Source organism: Malus domestica, chromosome 14 (genome assembly GCF_042453785.1).
Source record: "Malus domestica chromosome 14, GDT2T_hap1".
NCBI classification, from domain to species: domain Eukaryota; kingdom Viridiplantae; phylum Streptophyta; class Magnoliopsida; order Rosales; family Rosaceae; genus Malus; species Malus domestica.
Window position 1 is genome coordinate 12,297,240 of NC_091674.1, and position 9,309 is coordinate 12,306,548.

The following is a 9,309-nucleotide window of genomic DNA, read 5'->3' on the forward strand; positions in this document are numbered from 1 at the left end:
AAACAAACCAAAAGACTCAAAACAGCCCAAAAACACTCAAAACTGCCTTAAAACCACAATCTGGGCAGTTTTGAACACTAGACTCAATCTTGGACGAAAATTGGTTTTATCTTGACCTAAGACACTTAAAAACATAAACTAAAGTGATTTCTAACTACTATGACTCAACTAAGTAAATGGGGATTGATTTTGGACGAATTTAACTTTTAAAACAAAAACTTTAAAAACAAACTTTAATGAAAACGATTTTGATGAAATAGAATGGGGAAAGGCTAGCTAGAGGGTTCCTTCTCCACACATGAAACATATGCATACGACTCGATCTCCAATTACTCTTTCAACGAACCATGAATGACAATGCCCCAAATTAACTAGATTGACCAATTAATTCTCAGATTTCCCTAGATTCATTGAATTGAATGGGATACGCATTACAACCAAATTATTCTTATCAAGGACCCTAACTATGGAATACGCATGATAGAGACACATATCAAAGATCATTAAGTTCAATGGAAATCATAAGCATTGACAAGGCATTCATAACTATGGGATACGCATGTTACTCTTGCCTAGGATTTACTTAACACAATCGTGACTAGCGACTTTTACTACTTATGAATATAAGTTAATAACGATTAGGTGAAATTCCCTTATACTCTAGCATCAAATTCATGCATGCAAACTAAGTGTCGACCCTCAATCAACATACATAAACATGTTATCAATCAAATAGATAAGTAAACCACATTCACGATTCATGAAATCATAATTGGAAGAAATCAAGTCATATAAAACATATGATCATGGCTTTGAATTCCCCTCTAACTATAAAGAAATTAGTTCCTCATGTTCGCAAATACACAAAGACAAATAAATTTAAACATTGACATAAAGATAGAAAACACCTAGAAACGCTCCACAATCCAAGCTCCTTGAATGGCATGCACGGCTCCAAGTTGTCTTCCTTCTTCTCCTTGCAAACTCACGGCACAAGAGGTATGAATGGTGAATGGTGTAGTGAAAATCTGGTAGAGGGTGGTGAATGAATAGGTGCGGCAAGGCCTTGTATTTATAGGCTGAAAATTCACATTCCTAGGTAGCAAAGGACAAGGTTTTAAAGGCCTAAATTGCATAGGATAATAACATCCAATCCTATAAGGAAAACAAGTCAAAAACCCAAAGGGATTGGGAGATAATGTGCAGCAGAAAGAGTGTGAAAAGATAAGGCTTCTAGAAACCAAAAATCCCAAGGGAAATAGGAATTAGGTGCGGCAAGGATCTAGGGTTCTAGAAGATAATGCAAGGCAGATTTTTAGGCTTCTAGAAAGGTTCCTAGGTGTCATCTTGATAGGATAAGATAAGGTCATCTAGAAATCCCATTTTAAGCATCCTAATCTAATTAGAAACCCTCCTAAGTGGCTGGAATGTGGATAGTTTAGGATAAGGATAAGATAGGATAGGATAAGGTTTGATTGGATAAGATAAGCTAATATAAGGTTATGGATGAGGCTTTGGATAATACTCCTTATCTTGAGCTGATTCTTTGGCTTTAATTCTTCTTCTTCATGTAGGAAACCTTGCTTGAGTAGGAAACTTCATATATCTAGGAATCCATCTTCAATTAGGACTCCTTTAGTGATTAGGAATCCCAATTCATTTAGGAATCCTTCATTCAAGTCATTTCCTTCTTCAACTAAGAAACTTTGTATCTTCAATTCTTCAACTTTGAAACGCCTTCCTAGCTTCACCAATTCCTCAAATTCGTCCATCCCTTGTGCTTCATGTGCATGAACTCCATTTTAGCCCAATTTCGCTCCAAAATGCTCCAAATTGCATCCTTTTGCTCACTTTGTCTCTAAAACCTGAAAACACATGAAAATAGCTTAAAAGACTAACTTAACTAAGAAAACACAACATAAATGCATAAGAACTAACTAACTAAGGTGCACAAATATGCTCCTATCATACGTCGTTGTGTGCACGATTCTGAATGTCATTCAATTTTGAGTTTTTGTCACACATATGCATGTGGAGGGCACTTTGGCACACAACGCACAGCCCTTAAGGTGTTACAATGTGGATTTTATTGGCCTAGTATTTTCAAAGATGCTAAAACTTTTTGCTTAACATGTGATAAATGCCAACGAATGGGTGGTATTAGTGCTAGGGACCAAATGCCGCAGGTTTCTATCCTAAATGTTGAAATTTTTGATGTTTGGGGTATTGATTTTATGGATCCTTTTCCTTCTTCGCATAGTTTTACATATATTTTGCTTGCGGTTGATTATGTGTCCAAGTGGGTGGAAGCAAAAGCCACCCAAACTAATGATTCTAAAGTGGTTGCAGATTTTATTAGAACTAACATTTTTGCGAGGTTCGGAATGCCACGAGTGATCATTAGTGACGGAGGGTCACACTTTTGCAATCGGACCATTGAAGCGTTATTGAGGAAATACAGTGTCACCCATAAGGTTTCTACACCTTACCATCCTCAAACGAATGGGCAAGCCGAGGTTTCCAACCGTGAGATCAAGCAAATCTTAGAGAAGACCGTTGGGCCAACGAGGAAGGATTGGAGCTTACGGTTAGATGATGCACTTTGGGCGTATCGTACGGCATACAAAACACCCATTGGGATGTCCCCCTTTCGACTTGTCTATGGCAAGGCATGCCATCTTCCTGTTGAATTGGAGCACAAAGCACTTTGGGCCATCAAGAAGTTTAACATGAACCTCGAGGAAGCAGGAAGTCAAAGGAGATTGCAAGTGAATGAGCTTGATGAGATACGGCACGAGGCGTACGATAATGCAAGCATTTACAAGCAAAAGACCAAAGCTTTCCATGACAACATGATCCGTGGGAAATCATTCTCAATTGGGCAGAAAGTGCTATTGTTCAATTCCCGTTTACGTTTGTTTCCCGGTAAGTTACGTTCTAAGTGGATTGGACCGTTTGTTATTACTAACATATCTTCTTATGGTGCCATCCAGATTCAAAGTCTCAAAACAGGTCATGAATTCCAAGTGAACGGACACCGTTTGAAGCCATATTATGAGAACTTTGTTGAACAAACCGTGGATGATATTTCTTTGGGTGCCGTGGGCACAAATGGAGAATGAATGGGCTTTTCGTCCGGCTGTACGACGTTAAAGAAAGCGCTACTTGGGAGGCAACCCATGCAATTCAACAAAGGAAGACCAAGGAATCACTCCAATTCCAGATTTGCGTTCCTAAACTCTTCCCTTTGTTGCGTGTTTCTAATCTGCCCAGTTTTGTTATTTACTTGCTGTTTGTGTGTTTCTTTTTGTTTAGTGTGATTTTATGCTTGAAACATTGAGGACAATGTTTGATTTAAGTGTGGGGGGGTAACTAAGTGTTTTAAATGCAAATTCGTGGGATTTTATCACCCTTAACTTGGAGACTTGTTCCTTGCTGTTTTTAAGTGTTTTTTAGCAGTTTTGGTGTGTTTTAGTGTGTTTTGAAGTAAAAATCCGAAAATCACATAAAAATTTGAAAAATTTGTTTTAAAAACCCAAAAAGAGTTGTTTTTGTGTGTTTGTTTGTGTCTTAGGGTACCTTCCAACACAATGATGAGGATTTGGTTTTTAAGTGCATGACTGTTAAAGAGAGTGATTAACATGGATGAAAGTTTGATTTACTCTTTGTTTATGCTTGGTTGTGGTTATAACTTATGAATTCACATGCAATCATAAAAGAAAAAAAATCAGTTTTTGTAACATGCTTGAAGGAAGGAACTCAAACTAACGCTACAACCTTGTGAGACTTGAGCCTAAACGTTTATTTGGAGAGTTAAAATCTGTGCATTCTTTGTTTTCTAAGTCGTTGCATGATCTCATTATTCCTTGCTTGGTTACTATTTAGAAGGCGTTTCATCATTTAGTTCCAAATGCTAGAACTCATGCCCATTTCATTCAAAGCATGTTATTGATTTGCATAACACATATTCAAGATAAAGTTGTGTAGTTACCACCACCTTAGCCAAACTGCCGTGTATCCCATATCATTTTATGTTTAAGTTTAACCCCGTTGAGCCTTGTTTAGCCTATGTTGTTGTTAATCCACATTATCCTCACCTAGCCTAGATTAGGACCATCCATACCTTGTTCTTAAAGCATAGTAAAGCATGATTCAAATTGAATTCCTTTTGATTTATGTTGGCAGAAAACAAGTGTGGGGGAAGTATTTCTTTTGTGATTTTGTGTGCCATAGGCACGTGTGGAAAGAAAAGAAAAAAAAAAGAAAAAAAAATTCGTGGAAAAAGAAAAAAATGAAGAAAAAGTATGAGAAGTATGAAAAAAAGAGTTGAAAAGTTGAGACAAAGACTTCCAAAGTATTGTTGGTTGAAGTAAGGGTCCAAAACAATGAATTTGACCCTAAGGAGTTGTTTAAGTATCCCCCTTGTGTGTTAAAGTTAATTTCTGCAATCTAAGTGAATTCTAAGTCTCAATTTCATTGCTTTGCTTACTATCGCTTGAAGAACGTTTGTTTTCCTTATCCTTTCCTTGTTAACCAATACCCCGAGCCCCATTACAACCCTTAACTTCTATCTTGAGTGTTATGTGTTTCAATCTGTGGAGTTTGAATTTGGTATGAGCATATGGTGTCACTGGTTCTCGCATCTAAGTAGTAGCATTCCATTCATGAGATCATATCTAAACATGCTTCTTAACTCTAGAAATTGCGTTCTTTGTGATACATATATGTGAGCATTCGTTGTCATATCTACATCAATCTTCTCACATATGACTAGTGTAGGGTGTGGAGTTAGAAAATCTGAGTGTATATCTTGTAAGGAATTGAGGGAATTCTCTAAGGCATGTTACTACATTCAAAGCATTGTTTTAATTGATTACTTGTGAACTAGTGAGTAGTGGCTTTAATTAAGTATGTGCTTGTGTAAAGATGACTCAAATCTGTGGGGATAACAATCTTTAACATGTCATGTGCATTGGAAATCCCTGAGGCAAACGTTGGAAGGTTTAGGTTTTGTTTTGGTTAGTTTGTTTCGTTTTGTTTTCTTTCTTTTGTTTGTTTTGCTCGAGGACTAGCAAAAGCTAAGTGTGGGGGAATTTGATAGGAGCATATTTATGCGCCTTAGTTAGCTAGTTCTTATGCATTTTCGTTATGTTTTCTTCGTTAAAGTAGTCTTTTAAGCTACTTTCATGTGTTTTCAGGTTTAAAGGACATATTACATGAAATGATGCAATTTGGAGCTTTTGGAGCAAAAAGTGAGCTTGGATTGAAAAGGACATGCTTGGAACACAAGGTTGGGATGAAATGGACGAGTTGAAGGTCAAAGGGAGCTTAAGAAATGAAGAAATGAAAGTGAAGAACAAAGAATTCAGAATTAGAACCCGAAGTTTCTAAAGTTGGAAGTTTCTATTCTTGGAGGTTTCCATTTGTGAGAGTTTCTATTCTTGGCTTTGGGCTTCTAGATGACCCATCCTTACATTTGATAGGAGCATATTTATGCTACTTAATTGGCTTGTTCTCATGCATTTAGGTTGTGTTTACTTAGCTATTTTAGTGTTTAAAGTCACTTTTGTGTGTTTTCAGGTTCTAAGGTCAAAGTGTGCACAAAGAAGCAAAATGGAGTTTGGAATGCATGTCACATATTTGGAGCCAAGGTTTGGACGAATTTGAAGGCTTGAAGATGATGATTCCTACTTGAACAAGGTTTCCTAGTTGAAGTAGGAAAGTGCTTACATGAAGGAGGATTCCTAATCAACGAAGGATTCCTACTCCAACAAGGATTCCTACTTGAAGTAGGAAAGTTAAGCCAAGGTTTCCTACTTTGGTTTGATTTTTCCTAATTGTCCCTAAAAGTTCCAGCAATTATGAAGACTTCCTAAGCATTCTAGGACATCAAATACACATCTCTTGCACCTTTTGAACCCTTGCCGCACCCCCCTTGGTATTTCCTCTTCCTTGCCGTGCAAGGGAGAGGATTATTTCCTAATTCTAAGCTTTAAAACACTTTCCTTTTGTGTTTTAAACCCTAGCCGAATCCCACCTTATTCCTTTTAATTTTCTGATTTGTTTCCTTAATTCTAGAAGCTTTAAACTTAATTCCTGATTACCTAATTAGCCTAGGGTTTTTAATTTCCTAATCCCTTTAAATAAACAGGTTTATGCAGCCAAAAACATCTCCATTCAGCCACACACTCTCCCAAATTCGTCAAACCCCATCCACAACCTCAGAAACCATTCCTCCTCCATCTCTGCCGATTTCCACCACCATTCTTCATCTCCACACCTTCCACACAACACCCATACACCATCCCCAAGCCTTGCCGTGCCCCTACACCATCCATAATCCATTCTACATCACACAAACCCCCCAGAAATCATCCTCACCCAATCTGCCGCAAGGAGAAGAGAAGGAGACAGTTCATGAAAATTGTTTGGCTCTTCAATCTGAGTTGTTGAACAATTTTAGGTGTATTCTATCTTATATTTCAATGTCTACTTCTTGTAATCTTTGTTTTTCATTGAGTATGATTGGCTAAATTCGTTTTGGCTAAGGGTGTATTCGAAACCATGTTTATTTATGTGAAATAAGTTGATTACTTCCAGTTATCGTTGCATAAGTCGTGAATACAATTTGCTTAACCGTTTAATTCAAAACTTATTCTTGTATGTTGATTGAGAGTGCACGCTTGATTTGCATGCTGGAATTTGGTGCTAGAATATAAGTTTGTTACACCTAATCGTTATGAATTTATATTCGCAAGTAGTGAAGATCGCTAGTCACGATCGTGTTAAGTAGATTCATGGCAGGAGTATCATGCTTTTCATAGTTACAATTGCCTTGTCGATGCTTATGATTTCCAAAGAACTTAATGATTCTAACTTGTTTCTTTATCATGCTGTTCATATAGAGAACTTGTTAGGAATAATTTGTTTGCGATGCATATTCATCCAATTCAATGATTCTAGGGAAATCTGAAAGTTAATTTAAGCGGACCTAATTAACTTGGAGTGTCGAGGTTCATAACTTATTGAATTGATAACTGGAAATCGATTACGTTGCATAAATTTCATGTGTGGAGAAGAACCCCTTAGCCATTCCATCACCCATTGATTCATCACATTTAGTTTACAATCTGTTTTAATTTACAATCTGTGCATTTAGTTCAAATTCGTCCAAACACAATTCCCCCATATTTTGTTAAGTTTGAGTCTTCATAATCTGTCCTCTTTGGTGTTTTTAAGTATTTTGAGTCATAAGTTTTGTCAAATTCGTCCAAATCTTGTCTTAGTTGCTGTTTGAGTCAATTAATTTGTTTTAGTCAGTTTTGGGCAGATTTGAGTGTTTCAAATCTGTTTTGAATCTTAGTAGTCTAATTAGAGTCTTTAAGTTTAGTTTTTGTGTTTCTAAGTAGATTTGTATTAGATTAGCACCCCTAGTTAATCCCCGGTTAGAACGATCCCTACTTACATCATTACTACAATTGTCACAAATAGGGTTTAATTTGTGTGTCAAGTTAATTTTCACATCAACATTCTTGGACATTGCTGCACCATAGGCCCATCTCTAAACCCTAACCCTAGCCGCACCTTAGGCCTTATTCCCACTAAAAATCTGATTGTTTTAACCTAATTTCTGGTGGATTTGGGCTTCTAGAAACCCTAATCTGATTACCCTAGGGTTTTGGATGCCTATATATACTCATTATAACCCCTAGATCAGATCACGACCTCTCATACACAATCATTCACGCCAGAAATCTGCCCTTGCATTCTGCCGCACCTTCCCATCACCAAAGTCCTAAAATTCTGCCCAAAAATCATCCCTAGCCGTAGCCCCATCAACCCTAAACCTTTCCCTACCATTCCCCATCCATTCTACACCCTAAATACCACCCAAAACCTGTTCTAAACTTCTCTGCCGCAGCAAGGAGGAAAGGGAAATCATTGATGATCTTGCTGCCAAGTTGGAGCCTTCTAGGTGTTTTCTTTCTTTGGGTTTTAATTTCTAAATTTATGTATCTTTGTGTTGTGAGTATGAGGAACTAAACCCCCTTAGTTGGGGGGTAATTCGAAACCATGTACATGCTTGCAATTTGATTCGATTACATTCAGTTGTTGTTTCATAAGTTGTGGATTCAATTCGTTCATCTATTTGATTGATAACTTATTTGTGTATGTTGATTGAGAGTGCACGCTTAGTTTTCATGCATGAATATGATGCTAGATTATGAGGGAGTTTCACCTAATAGTTACAATCTTATAATCACAAGTAGTGAAGATCGCTTGAAAACGATCGCGTTGAATGAATTCTTAGCATAAGTTTCATGCAATTCATAGTAACGAATGCTTCGTCAATGCTTATGTTTTTCATAGAACTTAATGATTTGTGCTTGTATCTCTATTATGCAATTCATGTAGGGAACTTGTAGGGAATGTTTTGGGTTGTCGTATGCAATCATCCAACTTGATAAATTCTGGAAAAACTGAGGGTTAATTAGTGCAATTCACGGTTAATTCGGGGCATTGAGTCTTTATAATTTATTGGAAGAACAACTGAAAATCGTTTTGTTTGCAAGTGTGACATGTGTGGAGAAGAACCTCCTAACTAGCCTTTTATCCATCTAGTTCACCAAAATCGTTTTTACAATCTGTGCTAGTTAAAGTTTCTGTTTTGTGTTAAATTTTCGTCCAAAACAAATCCCCCTTTAATTTGAAGTCTTAGATTAGTTAGAAAGTGTTTTGATTTGTGTTTCTAAGTATTTTAATTCAAGTTTTCATCAAATTTCGTCCAAATTAGTGTAGGTGCTCAAAACTGCCCAGAAAGTGGTTTTTAGGCAGTTTTGAGCCTTCTAGTTGCTGTTTTGAGTTTTAGGTTTGTTTAAGTGTTTTAACCTTTAGTTTTGCATTCTTTGAGTCTAGTTTAGTGTTTTAAACTTTGTTTTATGTTTTTAAGTCAGTTTTCAAGTGTTTAGCAATCCCTCCTAATCCCCGGTTTAGAACGATCCCTACTTACATCTTCACTACAATTTGACAAAAAGAGGGTTTAATTTGTGTGCTTATCTATTTCGCATCAGGTGGAATGGTGCAGAAATAAGTCATAGGTGCATGTGGATTCATGATGCACGGCATGGGCAAGGAAAGTGGAGGAGTGGTGCATCAATGAGTGCATGTAGTGGAGGTGAAAGTGAATGAAATCTGATGGGTGAAGGGGACAAGGGATGTGCACCACTTGAGTGCAATGATTAAATGTAATGGTGCATGAAAATAGAAATAATGAAAGGGACAAGGATGAGTGTTGTGGTAATGAGTGAA